Source organism: Trachurus japonicus, chromosome 23 (assembly GCF_045865225.1).
Source record: "Trachurus japonicus isolate A0001 chromosome 23, Traja_1.0".
In the NCBI taxonomy this organism is placed as follows: Eukaryota; Metazoa; Chordata; class Actinopteri; order Carangiformes; family Carangidae; genus Trachurus; species Trachurus japonicus.
This window is the reverse complement of record NC_140929.1, coordinates 304979-325949: the sequence shown is the minus strand read 5'-3', so window position 1 is coordinate 325949 and position 20971 is coordinate 304979. Positions and strand designations below refer to the sequence as shown.

Below are 20971 nucleotides of genomic sequence, written 5' to 3'. Positions count from 1 at the left end.
AAGACTCATCACATTAAAAGCAGCTTGTTTTTAGACACTTTTTACTTCTTTCAAGCAAATTTTCACTTGAAATAAGTAGAAAAATCTGACAGTGGAGCAAGTTTTTCTTTCTTATTACAAGCACAAGCAACTTCCTTTCACTGGCAGATTTTTCTACTTATTTCAAGTGAAAATTAGTTTGAAACAAGTGAAAATGATCTAAAAACAAGTTCATTTTTAGGTGACGAGTCTCATTTTAAGTGGAAAGAGATTAGTTTAGACTAGAAATGAGACATTTTGATTGATTGAGATTTTGAGTTTTTGCAGTGTGGTCTTGGTTCTGTTCCTGGTCCTGGTCCTGGTCTCAGTTCATTCAGGGTGTGTGTGTGTGTGTGTGTGTGTGTGTGTGTGTGTGTGTGTGTGTGTGTGTGTGTGTGTGTGTGTGTGTGTGTGTGTGTGTTTCCTCTGCAGGTGTCTCTGGCCTCAGCTCCGTCCTTCTCCTCTGACTCGGTGTTGTCAGGGGAACGCCGGCGCTCCTCAGGTAAGCTCCTCCCACCGTCACTCGCCTGTCACTCAGTTCAGCTACAGGGGACACATCAATTAAAAAGAGGAATTTCAACAAGGATTTGAAAAAAGCAGCTTTAAAGGGATAGTTCAGCCAAAATTCAAATTTGAAAACTCATGATCTCCTCCCCCTCATGTGGACTAAGGGCTGGGAGAAGTTTCAGAGTCCTCCGTGGCTTCTCTGGGTTACAGGGGGTCTCGGCGTAGCAGTGCATGTCCATATGACGGTTGCAAATGGATACCAACTGTCTTCGTAACAGAAAGACACACCAAAAAACATCCAGATACCTCCATGCTGCTCGTATGTAATGTCCGTCTTGTATTGAAGCCCCGACATGAGAAATTGTTCCGAAAAAAATTAAATACGTCTTTATTTCAAGTTTGTTTGTAGCGGAAGCTCCTCTTCCTGGTTCATCCAAATGTGACGAACCGGGAAGAGGAGCTTCGAGAAGCTTCTGATACAAAACAAGCTTGAAATATAGACTTATTTCATTTTTTTTCGGGACAATTTCTCATGTTGGGGCTTCAATACAAGAGGGACATTACATACGAGCAGCATGGAGGTATCTGGATGTTTTTTGGTGTGTCTTTTTGTTATGAAGACAGTTGGTATCCATTAGCAACCGTCATATGGACATGCACTGCTACGCCGAGACCCCCTGTAACTCAGAGAAGCCACGGAGGACTCTGAAACTTCAATTTTGGGTGAACTATCCCTTTAATGGAAACACAGAGGATTCGAAGCTCTTTTAATGCACATTTCCCAGTAATTCAAATCACTTTGGATGGAAACATGGCTAGTCACCTGTCAGTGTTTGTCTTGTTGACACTGAGCTGCTGCTTAAACAGGAATCAATGTGGCTTTAGTGTGTGTGTGTCTGTGTGTGTGTCTGTGTGTGTGTGCGGCTGTGTGGTTGTGCGTGCAGCCGTGTCTGTGATGGCGTCGATGCCGGAGCGCGTGGAGCTGGAGAACTGTGGGCGGAGCTCCAGCGCCTTGGAGGAGGGGCTGCAGGAGGAGGGGGCGGAGCCAGAGGAGGTCTCCGAGGAAACGCTGAACTGGTTCAACCTGGGGGCGGGGCTAAGACACGCCCACCGCTCCAGGTAGGGGAGGAGATGATGACATCATCAGGTGTTAACCCATAGATATCTACACGTAGCTGCCTCCGCCTCTGACGCTGCTGCTCGTTGGAGCGGATCGTCGGTGTCTAACTTCTACTTCCTGTATCTCCAGAGGCAGTAGAGGTCTGTCACTGAAGCTACTACAACTCAGCTACACAACTCACCTTAGCAGTTATAGGGTTAATGTCAGTGCCATGAAACTGATTTAATATGGCCTAGCACAGTTATATAGGTAGCCTCATCACCATGGCAACCACAAACTCACAACTACCACAGCCTATAGCCTACACATACAGGCAACAAAATAACAAACTAGTAATATATGAACTAGCGGTATGTGCACTAAATGTAACACATATCCACCCTATGATACGTTACCTTAGTTTCATTTATGTCATTGGTTACCACGGCGATAGGGGCCCCCCAGGCTGAGACAGACAGAAACGTGGAGAAAAAGAGCGATTTTCTGCCTCTGCACCGGTCTCGCAAAAGGCTTACGGTGAGAAAACGGTAACTCCTATCAGAACAAAACACAGATCACATTGCTCTAAGGACTTACTGAAAAATGTGGTAGGATTTGGTGTTTCTACAGTAAATATTTTGGCGACGCTGGCAGTTTTAAAACATCGGTCCGTTCTGCTTCTCTCAGAAAATATTTGTATTGGACTCAATGAGGAGCAGGGACAGACGTGGCCGCACTCAGAGGCTGATAATTCAAATTCTGTAAGTCTCTCTGATATTTTGAGCACATGATATGAGAGATAACAAGTTTGTCTACAAATTCTGAAAAAATTATGTCTGTAGAGTGTAAATTGTGGCGGGGCCGAGTGTGGAAAGAGAAAACATCTGGAGTTTTTCTGGCATCTCTCTCACTCTAACCGATGATGTCACCCACTCTGACACGAACATTCCGTGCAATACACACCCATTATAAACTCATAATTTCTCCAAAAATGATCATGGTCATTGATCAGGGATTGATCAAAAACTATATGACCTATCAAAACGTGGAGTAATACGACAATACACAAGACTTGTGTCTACTGTTTAAAGTTCAAATGGAGTCTCTAGGTGAAAGTATGCCTGAGCAGTAGACATTTGTAAAACTCCAATGGTTGGTCTTTTTCGCTCTTTTTTTTCGCCCGTCCCATTGACTTCAATGCAAAATTTTGCGCAGTTTTTATATATTGTATATATATAATATTCATAAACTGTTGAGGAAAGTAATAGCACACCGATCCCGATCGAACCGCACGTTTTGATATATAATTTTCACTAGTAGCAAACTGAAAATCGATAACTTACCTACATCAAATTCAACAAGTTCAGAACAGTTCTATAATATAAAACAACTTATTACTGGAGAAAAGTTCTTCCATGTCTCTTGGTTTTGGCGTTTCTTTCATGGGAACATCCATACACGGCACAAAAGTCTGGCATTTCACCAGATTCACAGCTGTCAAACGGTCTGACGGTCAATGCAGCTTCTACGTATATATATCTATGGTCATCTACGTGTTTATATCTATGGTCATCTACGTGTTTATATCTATGGTCATCTACGTGTTTATATCTATGGTCATCTACGTGTAGAGATCTATGCCTTTAACCCTTCATGACGCAGGAAGTCGACATGTTTGACTGTTTGTTTGTGTTTCTAGCTCAGAGTCGGAGGACGACAAAGGTCGACGGCGGACATCAGAGGTCATGAGGTCATGGAGGGAAACGCTGCAGCTCCACCGCACCAACAGCCAATGGGAGGAGGAGGAGGAGGAGGATGAAGAGGAAGAGGAAGGGGAAGTGGAGGAGGAGGACGAGGAGGAAGAGGAGGACGAAGAGGAAGGAGACAGTTACAGCAGTGACGGTGAGGCTCAGCTGTTGTTGTTGTTGAGAAGAGAATCTAGTTTCTCCTGCTCCTGCTTTACTGCAGAGAACCAGGACAATATATAATCTATCATTTTTTCCAGCCCCTCAAAGTGCAGGAAAAACACAGTTTTTATTTGGACCTAACCAACTCACGTATCCCTCCGCCCAGGGTTAGCGCCCGCCGATCAGCAGTTGGTTAGGTCCAAATAAAAACTGTGTTTTTCCTGCACTTTGAAGGGCTGGAAAAAATTATATTATAGCGAACAATGGAACTGTGTATTTATTTTCAGGTAAAACCTCTTTTAGGCCGTGAAAATAGGCCGTTTCTTTGGGTCTGTTCACAACACTGTATGTTGTAAATCTCTGGGCAGGGCTATTATGGGCTGGCGTTGCTAACGGGAGGAGTGCAGAGAGTCTTCTACTGCAATTAAAGTACTTAGGGGCTATTTGGAGATCATACAACCACACTTTAAAAAAATGATACTATCCCTTTAATGTTGTTGATGTTGTTGTTGCATTATAGGACGAATCTCCTTGTTGTTTACAACTACTTCCTGGTAGAAAACCAGCATTCGAACAATATTAACAGACGAGAGTTTCACTATATTTATCTCATTTTTCATGTCACTATATCACCGTTTAGACTAATCTGATGTTTGTAAAGTTTATAAAACCAATGATTGGACAAACATGACTATTTCTGTGTGCACATTTTTGTAATTAGTCATGGTTATCATAGATTAGCCGGGCTAACGGTTAGCTACCTGTTTAACTTTAATAACTCAGTGACTCAATAAACGCTCCATGAAAAAATATTTTCTCCAGCGGATATCTGAGTTCCAACATGACTGAGCTAACTGGAGTAGTTTCATGTGGTGTCCCACAACGGGAGGGTTTTAACAGCTGACGTCCTGCTGGTAGCTTAGCTACCGCCGTTAGCTTAGCTACTGCTGTTAGCTTAGCTACGGCCGTTAGCTTAGCTACCGCCGTTAGCTTAGCTGCCGTTAGCTTAGCTACCGTTAGCTTAGCTGCCACCGTTAGCTTAGCTACCGCTGTTAGCTTAGCTACTGTTAGCTTAGCTACCGCTGTTAGCTTAGCTACTGTTAGCTTAGCTACCGCCGTTAGCTTAGCTACCGTTAGCTGTCCCTGTCAGCTGAGCCACTGATGCTTTCTAGACACTGTGATTCCCCCAAACTGAATAAATACAACACATAGCAACACAAAACACACACACAGAAATAGTAATGTTTCTTCAATCATTTCAGATTTGTCTAAACGGTGATAGGGCCTGAAAAATATGATATATAGCTAAACTCTCGTTCGTTACTATTGATCTCATTCACATTACAGCTGGTTTTCTACCAGGAAGTAGAATGTAAACAACAAGGAGATTCGGTGTATAGTGAATCAATGATCAAACAACAATATTTGCATCTGACCATGTTTATGATCTTTACCCCCCCCCGCCCCCCCCCACAGAGGACTCCTCCCCCTCCCCCTCCCCCTCCCCCTCCTCCCCCCGCAGCCCCTCCCCTCCAACAGGAAGTGACATCATCACGCGTCCTGACTCCACCTCCGGCCCGTCGCCCCCCCCCCGGAGGACCACGCCCTCCACCGCCTCCTTCGTCACGCCGCCGCCGCCGCTGCCCGACTCCACCCGTCACCATGACGACGACGACGACGACGACGACGACGACGACGACGATGGAGACGCAGCTCCGCCCACGCACCTCATCACACCTGCTGTTGCCATGGAAACGGCAGCAGCAGCAGCTCAGAGACCAGAGGTGGGTAGTAACTACAGCTACATTTACTTAACGTTACTTATTTACTTGAGTAACTTTTTGGATAAATTGTACTTCTAAGAGTAGTTTCAATGCAGCATAGTACTTGTTACTTTTACTTGAGTATATTTCTTCAGAAGAAGCGGTACTTTTACTCCGTTACATTGAGCTTCATTCCGGTTGCTAGGCTACACTGCAAAAACTGAAAATCTTTCTGAGAATATTTGTCTTATTTCTTGTCAAAATGTCTCATTTCTAGTCAAAACTAATCTCTTTACACTGTAAATAAGACTCATCACCTAAAGATGAACTTGTTTTTAGATCATTTTCACTTGTTTCAAACTAATTTTCACTTAAAATAAGTAGAAAAATCTAACAGTGCAAGCAAGTTTTTTGTGTTTGTAATAAGAAAGAAAGAAAAACTTGCTCCACTATCAGATTTTTCTACTTATTTCAAGTGAAAATCTGCTTGAAAGAAGTAAAAAGTGTCTAAAAACAAGCTGCTTTTAATGTGACGAGACTTATTTTAAGTAGAATGAGATTAACCCTAACCCTACTTTACCCAGCTCTGTCAGAGACACGCCCCCCAGCGCCCCCCTGTGGCCGGAGGAGGAAGTGGGCGGGGCTCGTTCGATGACATCAGCCCTGAGCTACCACAGCTGTCAGAGAGGAAGGGGGCGGAGCCAGAGAGGACGGGGGCGGAGCCAGAGAGGAAGGGGGCGGGGCCAGATGGAGAGCAGGAAGCGGAGTCAGAGACGCCGAGGAGAAGGAGGAAGAAGAGACATGATGGGGGAGGGGGAGGAGCTCACAGCCTCCCCCCCCGACTCCTCCCACAGCTGCTCCAGCTGAGGAGGAGCGAAGGGGGCGGGGCCATGGCCTGGGGGCGGGGCCAGGCGGAAGGGGGCGGGGCCGCGGCCTGGGGGCGGGGCCAGGCGGAAGGGGGCGGGGCCAGAGCGCTGTGGAGGGCGCTGTTCTCTGTTGGACACAAGAAGAAGAAGAGGAGCCGGACGACGTCGGGGAGGGAGCCGGCCAATCAGAGGAGAGCCACAGGTGATGATGTCATCGAGCGTGTCAGACGATACACCGAGTCGGTAACCAAGGAAACCCAGTCACTTCCGGTCAGAGCCGTGGGGGAAAACAAAGCGATTCCCCCGTAGACATACGTGTGAAAACGCAGCATTTTAACCCTTTGTCTAACGCTTGTCTGCTGTCATGTCTTAGTCTGAATCACTTGTATCTGCTGACAAAGAGCTAGAGATTAAAAACTCATCACGATCCGGGTCCATTGTTGTCCGTACATTTTAAAATATTGGCTCTTTCCCAGTCAGTCACATCCGTCTGTCTATGGAGGAAGTGTTGGTCTGACGTTTAGGTGGCGTTCCCTTGGTCTACACACTCGGAGACGATGCCTAAGAGTTGTTGTGAACCATTTTGCACCGCAAATAAACTGAAAAACCACAACCTTAACTTTTATATCTTTATACCCAACCGTGTAACAGCTCTGACCGGAAGTGACGTTTCCTTGGTTACCGACTCGGTGTATTGGGGTTATTATGGTGATGATGTAATAACTAACAGCACTTCCTGTCTCCAGGTGTGAGTCTGGCAGAAGAGTCGGACCTGGACTCGACCACGCTGCTGCAGAGGTGTTCACTGACCCCCAGGAACAACGTAAGACTCACAAAGCCACGCCCACACAACACCAACAGACCAATCAGAGCACGGCCATAAAACCAACCAATCAGAGCACAAACATTTAAACGAGCGCCAGGTGGATTGTTAATGAAGTTAACGAGAAACGTGGAGAAAAAGAGTGATTTTCTGCCTCTGCACCGGTCTCACAATTAGGCTTAGCATGACAAAACGGTAACTCCTATCAGAACAAAACACAGATCAACGTTGCTCTAAGGACTTACTGAAAAATGTGGTACGATTTGGTGTTTCTACAGTAAATATTTTGGAGACGCTGGCAGTTTTAAAACATCAGGCCGTTCTGCTCCTCTCAGAAAATATTTGTATTGGAGTCAATGAGGAGCAGAGACAGACGTGGCCGCACTCAGAGGCTGATAATTCAAATTCTGTAAATCTCTCTGATATTTTGAGCAGATGATGAGAAACGGAAGAAGTTTGTCTACAAATTTGGAAAAAATCATGTGTGTAGAGTGTAAATTGTGGCCGTGCTGATGGTTTATCCAGAAAAAATACAGAATGTTTCTTCACTCTCTCCCACTCTAACCGATGATGTCACGCACTCTGACACGAACATTCCGTGCAATACACACCCATTATAAACTCATAATTTCTCCAAAAATGATCATGGTCATTGATCATGGATTGATCAAAAACTATATGACCTATCAAAACGTGGAGTAATACGACAATACACAAGACTTGTGTCTACTGTTTAAAGTTCAAATGAAGTCTCTAGGTGAAAGTATGCCTGAGCAGTAGACATTTGTAAAACTCTAATGATTGTTCTTTTTCGCTCTTTTTTTTCGCCCGTCCCATTGACTTCAATGCAAAATTTTGCACAGTTTTTCGCGACTTACGTCGTGAAATATTCGTAAACTGTTGAGAAAAGTAATAGCACACCGATCCCGATCGAACCGCACGTTTTGATATATAATTTTCACTAGTAGCGAACTGAAAATCGTCTGGAAGTCGGAAAAATAATAATAAGTAAGAACAAATCCACACATTAACAGTAGAGCCCGGTGCGATGGCCCGTGGCCCTAACAACTGAGGCCAGTGATGTCACAGTGACGTCACAGTGACGTCACAGGGGAAGCAGCTTCTTTGTTACTCTAGTCTCTTATTAATCTTTCTCATCAACGTGATGCGTTCAAGACAAGCGGGATGTTTCCGTCTCTGAGGGTGAGTGGTGTGTCTGCTGTTTGCAGCTGCGTCTGGAGCTGTTTGACATCACAACACAACTCCAGAGAGTCACAATAAAGGAGGAGAAGGAGGAGGAGGAGGAGGAGGAGGAGAACCAGGAGGTACCAGCTGTGATAGGTCCAGTTCTGTAGACGAGCTGTGGTGTGGTAGTAGAGAAGATTTTACCCACAAGCCTTTGCTGCAGCGGCAAAGACTTGAATTCACTCTGCTGACGTCAGACAGAACTCCTGGACCCCTAACCCCTAACCCTGGACTGGTTTTATATTTAAAGCAGAAGAAAGCAATCCGTTCATTTTGGCTAATGCTGCGTTCCAGGCAGGCTTTTGAAACCGTAAATTACAGCTTCAAGTCACGACTTACGACTTTGTAGCGTTCCAGGCAACCCACTCGTGTTTCTCCGACCTGTTTTACCGGTGAAAGTCACTATAACGGCCACTCGTAACTTCTGACCCGTGAACTCGTACCAGATCGAACTGGTACCACTTCACAGGTCGGAAAAACACCAGTTACGAGTTGCCTTGAACGCACCATAACGTCTTGTCAGCAGATGGAGTTAGCAGCCCCCGCCCTCGTCATGGATCTATTGGTCCTCGTCCCTACGTCACCACATTCAGGCGCATCCCTTGGCTGCACACACAGAGAGGACTGCCCCTTTATGCCGTTCTCTCTCCTCATTGGATAAAGGTTGTAGGATACAAGGAAAGTTTTCTCCTGGGCTCAGAGCAGAGCAGAGTGACTGACAGACCCGTGTTTCAGACCAAACACTCTATAGAAGTGATTGCTGTCGGAAGATACAACTATTTAAGACTTAGATTAACACAAACATTCACCTGACTTCTGCTTTAAATGTAGTTTTTAGTGATTGGACTCTGGTCTGGACTCTGGTCTGGACTCGTCTCAGCTCACTGGTCTTAGTTAATCCAGACTTGTCTCTACCGATATAATAATGGATAGAAAAAGACGGCCACCGCACACTGGCCGTCTTTTTCTATTGATTTTATGCACTCCTGCTACCCACCTTCACCTGAGGAACTGTGGCTGTGCAGGGAGATTTGCTTTTCTTCAGATATAATAATGGACTTAAGACTCATCTTTGTTTCATGGTGTTGGACTGGACCGGTCTGGTCTTGTCTCTTCAGCTGAGACCAGACTTTGCCCAGTCCTCCGTCCACCAGGACCAGAACCAGAACCAGAACCAGAACCAGAACCAGAACCAGAACCCTCAGAGATCTTAGAGTTAGTTGAGCTGCTGTTTGACTCGGTGACTGACTGGTGTCTCTTCTCCATGTGTCCCAGCCTGCGTACGTCCCTCATGCTCTGGCCTTTAAACGATCGTACGCCATCAAGGTACCGGCAGACCTCCAGAACCTCCAGAACCTCCAGGACCGGGTCTCTCCTGGTTCTAGTCTCTTAGTCCAGGCATTCTAGCTCAGTTTGGACCCCAAATAGAACTAATTGTAACAGAATGTTTTTCACCATCCATCATTTCTATGAGGTGTCCAGAACAACATACTAAAAGTCCTAAGAAATCCTAGTTGGGGAAATATGTTTAATTCTCATCAATCCAACATTGATTTACTGTATAAAGTCTATGGTGCTGACAACAATACACCACAATGGGGCTATTTTTATTTCCTTTACTGCTATCACAATGAGACTTTACACGATGAAAGTAAACATGAAAAACATTTTTTTTTTGTATTACAAGTTTCTTTGAAAATGAATTTGAATATGCAAATGAGCCACACACTAATGGAATATGCCCAAAATACACCACTAATACTAATACTAATACTAATACTTTTGTATTACTAATACTTGTAATACAAAAAATGTTACCTTTCATGGATATTTTCATTGTGTAAAGTTTCATTGTGGTAGGAGTAAAGGAAAAAAAAAAGCCTATTCGGGTGTATTTTGGGCATATTTGATAAGTGTGTGGCTCATTTGCATATTCAAATTCATTTTCAAAGAAACTTGTAATACAAAAAATGTTACATTTAATAGATACTTTCATTGTGTAAAGTTTCATTGTGATAGCAGTAAAGGAAAACAATAGCCCCATTCAGGCACGTGCACATAGGGCCCAAAGGGTGCTTGAGCCCCTGCCCTTTTTGCCTCGTATTAAAAAGTGCCCTTTTTTTTTTTTTTTTCAATAAATGCATTCCTGTTGTGCATGAGGATGTAAACAACCGCGCTGTAAAAATGCCACGGTTATCTAGGTTATCTACCGTACGCATTTCCTTGTAATACACACGGTATTGTGTAAGTTGGTGTGTGTGTTGTCCGCTGCTGCTCCGCTCTGTCCCTCACTGAGGGGCGGGGGGGGGCTGCCCCGCGGTGCGCGCTCCCTCACATGCACGTCCAGAGAGAGAGAGAAGTAGAAGCTGCTGCCTCATCGATAACTCTGTGTGTGCCGCATGTAGATGAGACGTGACAGTGGAGCGACTTGTGTTGAATCTTGTGAGTTATAAATCCACCAACATCACTTCCTGTCGGTTCTGACAAGTCGCCGTCCACTTATTCAACAGCTTAACATGAGTCATATTTCAGAAAAGACCCATTTGTGTTTGTTTAGCTGACTGCTTGTTAAGAGTTAAGCCCCACCCCGTCCTCTGTCTAACATCACCTGAATGTAGTGAACAACAGCAGCAACAGGAGGAATCACTCACTCAGCTTGATTTCACTGACTATTTGAATTTGTTTCCAGATGTTGAGTTACTGGTAATTGTGACTTTGCTGTTGTAAATATTGCTGCTGTTCTGAAATATGCACAGTAGCAGTCACAGTAGTCACACAAAACCAAGAAATGGTTTTGTGTGTGTAGCCTGTAGGCTTAGCCTACTTCTATTTTGCACTTGCACTCACATGATTTTTTTTTCTGCAAGCCATGTTAATGTGCACCCAATATTAGCCTTAGCCTAGGCTACCAGTTCAGAAGTCATGACTCTGTTTCGGGAAGTTGGGAAATTGGTCCAGCATGTTGACTGCAGTCCTGAAGGCGTGCAGGCTTTCTCTACCGACTAAATAGTAACTGTAATTTTTTTATTTTTATTTATTTTGATATTAAGGCCTGAAAAAATTGTACATAGGTACTGCCCTTTTCTGATGTTGAGCCCCTGCCCCTCTATAGTCATGTGCACGTCCCTGGCCCCATTGGAGTGTATTGTTTTCTGGCCTTATTGGCACCATAGACTTTATACAGTAAATCAATGTTGGATTGATGAGAATTAAACATATTTCCCCAACTAGGATTTCTTAGGACTTTTAGTATGTTGTTCTGGACACCTCATAGAAATGATGGATGGTGAAAAACATTGTTACTATTAGTCTGTCGGACTAAACGCTACTTTGCCTAGACTACATCTAGGCTGCAGGTTAGAAACCCTGTGTGTGTGTGTTGTTGCAGAGACGCTCCGTGAGGGACAGAGTCCTCCAGGACCCAGACCGGTCCTCCTGTCCCACGGAGGTCCTGGGGGTCCTGGTCCAGCCCAAGGAGCCGTCCAGTCTCAGCGTCCAGGAGACCCTGTTCCAGGGGGGACGGCCGGACCGCCGCCAAGACCTGGACCACCAAGACCTGGACGCCAGAATCACCCGGCGAGTCCAGAGAGCGGCTCGACGCCAGGCCAGACGGGAGGAGCTGAAGAGGCTGCACAAGGCCCAGGTCAGTCCAGGTCCACATGAGTCCAGGTCCAGGTCAGTCCAGGTCCACGTCAGTCCAGGTCCAGGTCAGTCCAGGTCCACATGAGTCCAGGTCCAGGTCAGTCCAGGTCCACATGAGTCCAGGTCCAGGTCAGTCCAGGTCCACATGAGTCCAGGTCCAGGTCAGTCCAGGTCCACATGAGTCCAGGTCCAGGTCAGTCCAGGTCCACATGAGTCCAGGTCCAGGTCAGTCCAGGTCCAGGTCAGTCCAGGTCCACATGGGTCCAGGTCCAGGTCAGTCCAGGTCCACGTCAGTCCAGGTCCAGGTCAGTCCAGGTCCACATGAGTCCAGGTCCAGGTCAGTCCAGGTCCACGTCAGTCCAGGTCCACATGAGTCCAGGTCCAGGTCAGTCCAGGTCCACGTCAGTCCAGGTCCACGTCAGTCCAGGTCCAGGTCAGTCCAGGTCCACATGGGTCCAGGTCCAGGTCAGTCCAGGTCCACGTGAGTCCAGGTCCAGGTCAGTCCAGGTCCACATGAGTCCAGGTCCAGGTCAGTCCAGGTCCACGTCAGTCCAGGTCCAGGTTAGTCCAGGTCCACATGAGTCCAGGTCCAGGTCAGTCCAGGTCCACATGGGTCCACATGAGGACAGACCAGGTCCAGGTCCAGGTCAGTCCAGATCCACATGAGTCCAGGTCCAGGTCAGTCCAGGTCCACATGGGTCCAGGTCCAGGTCAGTCCAGGTCCACGTGAGTCCAGGTCCAGGTCAGTCCAGGTCCACGTCAGTCCAGGTCCAGGTCAGTCCAGGTCCACGTAAGTCCAGGTCCAGGTCAGTCCAGGTCCACATGGGTCCAGGTCCAGGTCAGTCCAGGTCCACATGAGTCCAGGTCCACATGAGTCCAGGTCCAGGTCAGTCCAGGTCCAGGTCAGTCCAGGTCCAGGTCAGTCCAGGTCCAGGTCAGTCCAGGTCCACATGAGTCCAGGTCCAGGTCAGTCCAGGTCCACATGAGTCCAGGTCCAGGTCAGTCCAGGTCCACATGAGTCCAGGTCCAGGTCAGTCCAGATCCACATGAGTCCAGGTCCAGGTCAGTCCAGGTCCAGGTCAGTCCAGGTCCACATGAGTCCAGGTCCAGGTCAGTCCAGGTCCACATGAGTCCAGGTCCAGGTCAGTCCAGGTCCACATGAGTCCAGGTCCAGGTCAGTCCAGGTCCACGTCAGTCCAGGTCCAGGTCAGTCCAGGTCCACATGAGTCCAGGTCCAGGTCAGTCCAGGTCCACATGAGTCCAGGTCCAGGTCAGTCCAGGTCCACATGAGTCCAGGTCCAGGTCAGTCCAGGTCCACGTCAGTCCAGGTCCAGGTCAGTCCAGGTCCACATGAGTCCAGGTCCAGGTCAGTCCAGGTCCACATGAGTCCAGGTCCAGGTCAGTCCAGGTCCACATGAGTCCAGGTCCAGGTCAGTCCAGGTCCACATGAGTCCAGGTCCAGGTCAGTCCAGGTCCAGGTCAGTCCAGGTCCAGGTCAGTCCAGGTCCACATGAGTCCAGGTCCAGGTCAGTCCAGGTCCACATGGGTCCACCTGAGGACAGACCAGGACCTCACGATACCATACGCATCACGATACTTGTGTCACGATTAGACATTTTCTTGGTACGATTATTGTCAGAGAAATAATCACGGTACTCCGATTATCACGATTATTATCAGGGTTCTTACAGACCCTTAAAAAGTCTTAAAAGGCATTGAATTCATTAATCTAAAAACAAGGCCTTAATTGGCATTAAAAAGTCTTAAATACATTTTTCAAAAGTCTTAAAAATGTTAAGTGGGTTTTTATGGTTGTAATTGGTCTAAAATCTCCAAATAATTGGTAACATTCTGACATAGAGAAGTTAGTGGCGGCCGTCAACGCTAAATCTCTCACCGCCACCAGCTCCAGAGTCAGTGTTTTTTTTTTTTCAGATTTTTTTATGCATTTATTTTGAAAGGACAGCTGGAAAGAGACATTTATTTTGAAAGGACAGCTGGAAAGAGACACAATCCAATGTTCATGTAGCAGTCACTTTACCTTGGATCACATAGGAAAGTGGGTCAAATTGTCCCTAACACTATGATGTAATAGATGTGGGGTTTTTATTTCTATTTTCTGCATTTGTGTTTATTATGAAGTCGGTCTTAAATTTTATTTCAAGTGGCTTTAAAAAAGTCTTAAAAAGTCTTAAATTTAACTTGGCTTAAGCTGTAGGAACCCTGATTATGCATTAATTAATTTCACAACACTATGAATGTGTAAAATCTTTTAGCCTAGTCAAAATATAATTACTCATGTTTACACAAAATATTTCAAGTATCTATTAATATACGACCAATTCTTAATCCCCAGGGGAAGTGTTTGAAATATTCAGGTCATAAATTGTCATCTATACCAAATGTTTAAGTTTATTTTATTCGTTTTTTTAACGCTACAAAGTCGTAAGTCGTGACTTGAAGCTGTAATTTACGGTTTCAAAAGCCTGCCTGGAACGCAGCATTAGCCAAAACCACCGGATCGCTTACTTCTGCTTTAAATTCCTAACCATTCAGTGTTACGTTAGATAAATGGACCAGTATCTGTGCATATTTTTGTGCACATCTGCCAATAAGGTTCCAACATCAAATTTTTGTGAAAGTGACGGTATTTAGGAATCTTTACGATCAATTAATTGTGGCGTTTAATACCACGATTAATTGTGAAAACAAGTAATCGTGACATCCCTAGTCACGATACGATACGATATTGCGATATCCAAATTTTGCGATATATTGCGATATTCTACATAGTTCACTGAAAAATGTAAAAGGCATTAGTATGCGTCTTAAAGTCAGAGTTGTATGTACATCAGACGATAGTGATCATTCATGGGACAAACTGAGTCAAAACAATGTAATTCAAATGATCCGTGTCATTTTATTGTAACTATACAAGCGCAAGTTACAACAACATATCTGCATGAACAACAACACACTGTCTGAGGCAGCAGCACAGCGACACCTCGCAGAGTCGGACTGGATTTACGTCTCAAACATGATTTAGTATTTGAAAAAAAATCGATATATCGATATATCGAAATATCGATATTCACATTTTGAATATCGATATCGATATATTGCAATATATTGACGTATCGATATTTTTGCCCACACCTACTGAGGACAGACAGGGAGGATGTCTCAGGTCCAGGTCCAGGTCTCAGGTCTCTGTGTGTGTGTGTGTGTGTGTGTGTGTGTGTGTGTGTGTGTGTGTGTGTGTGTGTGTGTGTGTGTGTGTGTGTGTTCCAGATGATCCAGAGGCAGCTGCAGCAGGTGGAGGAGAAACAACGGCAGCTGGAGGAGAGAGGAGTGATGGTGGAGAAAGCTCTGAGAGGAGAAGCTGGTAATACACAACCTGACACACACACACACACACACACACACAGTTACACACACACACTGAAATACACACAGTTACACACACACACTGAAATACACACAGTTACACACACACACTGAAATACACACAGTTACACACACACACACACAGTGCAGTGACACTCACCTGTGTTTGTGTGTTTGTGTGTGTGTGTGTGTGTGTGTGTGTCAGATTACTGGGGAGAAGCTGACGACGGTCTGGACATCGACCTTCATCTGGGAGGTTCGTTACCACGACAACAACTACAACTACTGCACCACAGCCACTGGAGTTTACTGCAGTTTACTGTAGTTTACTACAATTTACTGTAGTTTACTACAATTTACTGTAGTTCACCACAGTTTACTGTAGTTTACTACAATTTACTGTAGTTTACCACAGTTTATTGTATTTTACCACAGTTTACTGTATTTTACCACAGTTTACTGTAGTTTACCACAGTTTATTGTATTTTACCACAGTTTACTGTATTTTACCACAGTTTACTGTAGTTTACCACAGTTTATTGTATTTTACCACAGTTTACTGTATTTTACCACAGTTTACTGTAGTTCACAACAGTTTACTGTATTTTACCACAGTTTACTGTAGTTCACCACAGTTTACTGTAGTTCACAACAGTTTATTGTATTTTACCACCGTTTATTGTATTTTATCACAGTTTACTGTAGTTTACCACAGTTTACTGTAGTTCACCACAGTTTACTGTATTTTATCACAGTTTACTGTAGTTTACCACAGTTTACTGTAGTTCACCACAGTTTACTGTATTTTACCACAGTTTACTGTAGTTTATCACAGTTTACTGTAGTTTACCACAGTTTACTGTAGTTTACCACAGTTTACTGTAGTTCACAACAGTTTATTGTATTTTACCACCGTTTATTGTATTTTATCACAGTTTACTGTATTTTACCACAGTTTACTGTAGTTTACCACAGTTTACTGTAGTTTATCACAGTTTACTGTAGTTTATCACAGTTTATATTTTACCACAGTTTACTGTATTTTACCACAGTTTACTGCAGTTCACCACAGTTTACTGTATTTTACCACAGTTTATATTTTACCACAGTTTACTGTATTTTACCACAGTTTATATTTTACCACAGTTTACTGTATTTTACCACAGTTTACTGTATTTTACCACAGTTTATATTTTACCACAGTTTACTGTAGTTTACCACAGTTTACTGTAGTTCACCACAGTTTACTGTATTTTACCACAGTTTACTGTATTTTACCACAGTTTACTGCAGTTCACCACAGTTTACTGTATTTTACCACAGTTTACTGCAGTTCACCACAGTTTACTGTATTTTACCACAGTTTACTGTAGTTTACCACAGTTTATTGTATTTTACCACAGTTTACTGTATTTTACCACAGTTTACTGTAGTTCACAACAGTTTACTGTATTTTACCACAGTTTACTGTAGTTCACCACAGTTTACTGTAGTTCACAACAGTTTATTGTATTTTACCACCGTTTATTGTATTTTATCACAGTTTACTGTAGTTTACCACAGTTTACTGTAGTTCACCACAGTTTACTGTATTTTATCACAGTTTACTGTAGTTTACCACAGTTTACTGTAGTTCACCACAGTTTACTGTATTTTACCACAGTTTACTGTAGTTTATCACAGTTTACTGTAGTTTACCACAGTTTACTGTAGTTTACCACAGTTTACTGTAGTTCACAACAGTTTATTGTATTTTACCACCGTTTATTGTATTTTATCACAGTTTACTGTATTTTACCACAGTTTACTGTAGTTTACCACAGTTTACTGTAGTTTATCACAGTTTACTGTAGTTCACCACAGTTTATATTTTACCACAGTTTACTGTATTTTACCACAGTTTACTGCAGTTCACCACAGTTTACTGTATTTTACCACAGTTTACTGTAGTTTACCACAGTTTACTGTAGTTTACCACAGTTTATATTTTACCACAGTTTACTGTAGTTTACCACAGTTTATATTTTACCACAGTTTATTGTATTTTACCACAGTTTACTGTAGTTTACCACAGTTTATATTTTACCACAGTTTACTGTAGTTTACCACAGTTTACTGTAGTTCACCACAGTTTACTGTATTTTACCACAGTTTACTGTATTTTACCACAGTTTACTGCAGTTCACCACAGTTTACTGTATTTTACCACAGTTTACTGCAGTTCACCACAGTTTACTGTATTTTACCACAGTTTATATTTTACCACCGTTTACTGTATTTTACCACAGTTTACTGTAGTTCACCACAGTTTACTGTATTTTACCACAGTTTACTGTAGTTCACCACAGTTTACTGTAGTTTACCACAGTTTACTGCAGTTCATCACAGTTTACTGTATTTTACCACAGTTTATATTTTACCACAGTTTACTGTAGTTTATCACAGTTTATATTTTACCACAGTTTACTGTATTTTACCACAGTTTATTGTATTTTACCACAGTTTACTGTATTTTACCACAGTTTACTGTAGTTTACCACAGTTTACTGTATTTTACCACAGTTTATTGTATTTTACCACAGTTTATATTTTACCACAGTTTACTGTATTTTACCACAGTTTACTGTAGTTCACCACAGTTTACTGTATTTTACCACAGTTTATATTTTACCACAGTTTACTGTAGTTTATCACAGTTTACTGTAGTTCACCACAGTTTATATTTTACCACAGTTTACTGTATTTTACCACAGTTTACTGTAGTTTATCACAGTTTACTGTAGTTCACCACAGTTTACTGTAGTTCACCACAGTTTACTGTATTTTACCACAGTTTACTGGAGTTTACCACAGTTTACTGTAGTTCACCACAGTTTACTGTATTTTACCACAGTTTACTGTAGTTCACCACAGTTTACTGTAGTTTACCACAGTTTACTGCAGTTCATCACAGTTTACTGTATTTTACCACAGTTTATATTTTACCACAGTTTACTGTATTTTACCACAGTTTATTGTATTTTACCACAGTTTACTGTATTTTACCACAGTTTACTGTAGTTTACCACAGTTTACTGTATTTTACCACAGTTTATTGTATTTTACCACAGTTTACTGTATTTTACCACAGTTTATTGTATTTTACCACAGTTTATATTTTACCACAGTTTACTGTATTTTACCACAGTTTACTGTAGTTCACCACAGTTTACTGTATTTTACCACAGTTTATATTTTACCACAGTTTACTGTAGTTTATCACAGTTTACTGTAGTTCACCACAGTTTACTGTAGTTCACCACAGTTTATATTTTACCACAGTTTACTGTATTTTACCACAGTTTACTGTAGTTCACCACAGTTTACTGTAGTTCACCACAGTTTATATTTTACCACAGTTTACTGTAGTTTATCACAGTTTACTGTAGTTCACCACAGTTTACTGTAGTTTATCACAGTTTATATTTTACCACAGTTTACTGTATTTTACCACAGTTTATTGTATTTTACCACAGTTTACTGTATTTTACCACAGTTTACTGTAGTTTACCACAGTTTACTGTATTTTACCACAGTTTACTGTAGTTCACCACAGTTTACTGTATTTTACCACAGTTTACTGTAGTTCACCACAGTTTACTGTATTTTACCACAGTTTACTGTAGTTCACCACAGTTTACTGTATTTTACCACAGTTTACTGTAGTTCACCACAGTTTACTGTATTTTACCACAGTTTATTGTATTTTACCACAGTTTACTGTATTTTACCACAGTTTACTGTAGTTCACCACAGTTTACTGTATTTTACCACAGTTTATATTTTACCACCGTTTACTGTATTTTACCACAGTTTACTGTAGTTCACCACAGTTTACTGTATTTTACCACAGTTTACTGTAGTTCACCACAGTTTACTGTAGTTTACCACAGTTTACTGCAGTTCATCACAGTTTACTGTATTTTACCACAGTTTATATTTTACCACAGTTTACTGTAGTTTATCACAGTTTATATTTTACCACAGTTTACTGTATTTTACCACAGTTTATTGTATTTTACCACAGTTTACTGTATTTTACCACAGTTTACTGTAGTTTACCACAGTTTACTGTATTTTACCACAGTTTATTGTATTTTACCACAGTTTATATTTTACCACAGTTTACTGTATTTTACCACAGTTTACTGTAGTTCACCACAGTTTACTGTATTTTACCACAGTTTATATTTTACCACAGTTTACTGTAGTTCACCACAGTTTATATTTTACCACAGTTTACTGTATTTTACCACAGTTTACTGTAGTTTATCACAGTTTACTGTAGTTCACCACAGTTTACTGTAGTTCACCACAGTTTACTGTATTTTACCACAGTTTACTGGAGTTTACCACAGTTTACTGTAGTTCACCACAGTTTACTGTATTTTACCACAGTTTACTGTAGTTCACCACAGTTTACTGTAGTTTACCACAGTTTACTGCAGTTCATCACAGTTTACTGTATTTTACCACAGTTTATATTTTACCACAGTTTACTGTATTTTACCACAGTTTATTGTATTTTACCACAGTTTACTGTATTTTACCACAGTTTACTGTAGTTTACCACAGTTTACTGTATTTTACCACAGTTTATTGTATTTTACCACAGTTTACTGTATTTTACCACAGTTTATTGTATTTTACCACAGTTTATATTTTACCACAGTTTACTGTATTTTACCACAGTTTACTGTAGTTCACCACAGTTTACTGTATTTTACCACAGTTTATATTTTACCACAGTTTACTGTAGTTTATCACAGTTTACTGTAGTTCACCACAGTTTACTGTAGTTCACCACAGTTTATATTTTACCACAGTTTACTGTATTTTACCACAGTTTACTGTAGTTCACCACAGTTTACTGTAGTTCACCACAGTTTATATTTTACCACAGTTTACTGTAGTTTATCACAGTTTACTGTAGTTCACCACAGTTTACTGTAGTTTATCACAGTTTATATTTTACCACAGTTTACTGTATTTTACCACAGTTTATTGTATTTTACCACAGTTTACTGTATTTTACCACAGTTTACTGTAGTTTACCACAGTTTACTGTATTTTACCACAGTTTATTGTATTTTACCACAGTTTATATTTTACCACAGTTTACTGTATTTTACCACAGTTTACTGTAGTTCACCACAGTTTACTGTAGTTCACCACAGTTTATATTTTACCACAGTTTACTGTAGTTTATCACAGTTTACTGTAGTTCACCACAGTTGACTGTAGTTTTACCACAGTTTACTGTATTTTACCACAGTTTACTGTAGTTCACCACAGTTTACTGTAGTTCACCACAGTTTATATTTTACCACAGTTTACTGTAGTTTATCACAGTTTACTGTAGTTCACCACAGTTTACTGTAGTTTACCACAGTTTACTGCAGTTCATCACAGTTTACTGTATTTTACCACAGTTTATATTTTACCACAGTTTACTGTAGTTTATCACAGTTTATATTTTACCACAGTTTACTGTATTTTACCACAGTTTATTGTATTTTACCACAGTTTACTGTATTTTACCACAGTTTACTGTATTTTACCACAGTTTATTGTATTTTACCACAGTTTACTGTATTTTACCACAGTTTACTGTATTTTACCACAGTTTATTGTATTTTACCACAGTTTACTGTATTTTACCACAGTTTACTGTA

General features: G+C 42.1%; 1 pseudogene across 1 annotated transcript in view; it reads left to right on the top strand.

Moving 5' to 3' along the window:
• LOC146962220 (protein-methionine sulfoxide oxidase mical3b-like) overlaps positions 1-20971 on the top strand; it is a 60013-nt pseudogene that overhangs the window by 33818 nt on the left and 5224 nt on the right. Inside the window, exons 20-31 of the transcript XR_015035145.1 lie at positions 451-520; positions 1470-1644; positions 3324-3447; positions 3593-3638; positions 5071-5288; positions 6206-6362; positions 6907-6983; positions 8213-8308; positions 9504-9554; positions 11617-11871; positions 15162-15255; positions 15463-15513. The product of XR_015035145.1 is annotated as a protein-methionine sulfoxide oxidase mical3b-like (transcript). The remainder of the gene's footprint in view (positions 1-450; positions 521-1469; positions 1645-3323; positions 3448-3592; positions 3639-5070; positions 5289-6205; positions 6363-6906; positions 6984-8212; positions 8309-9503; positions 9555-11616; positions 11872-15161; positions 15256-15462; positions 15514-20971) is intronic.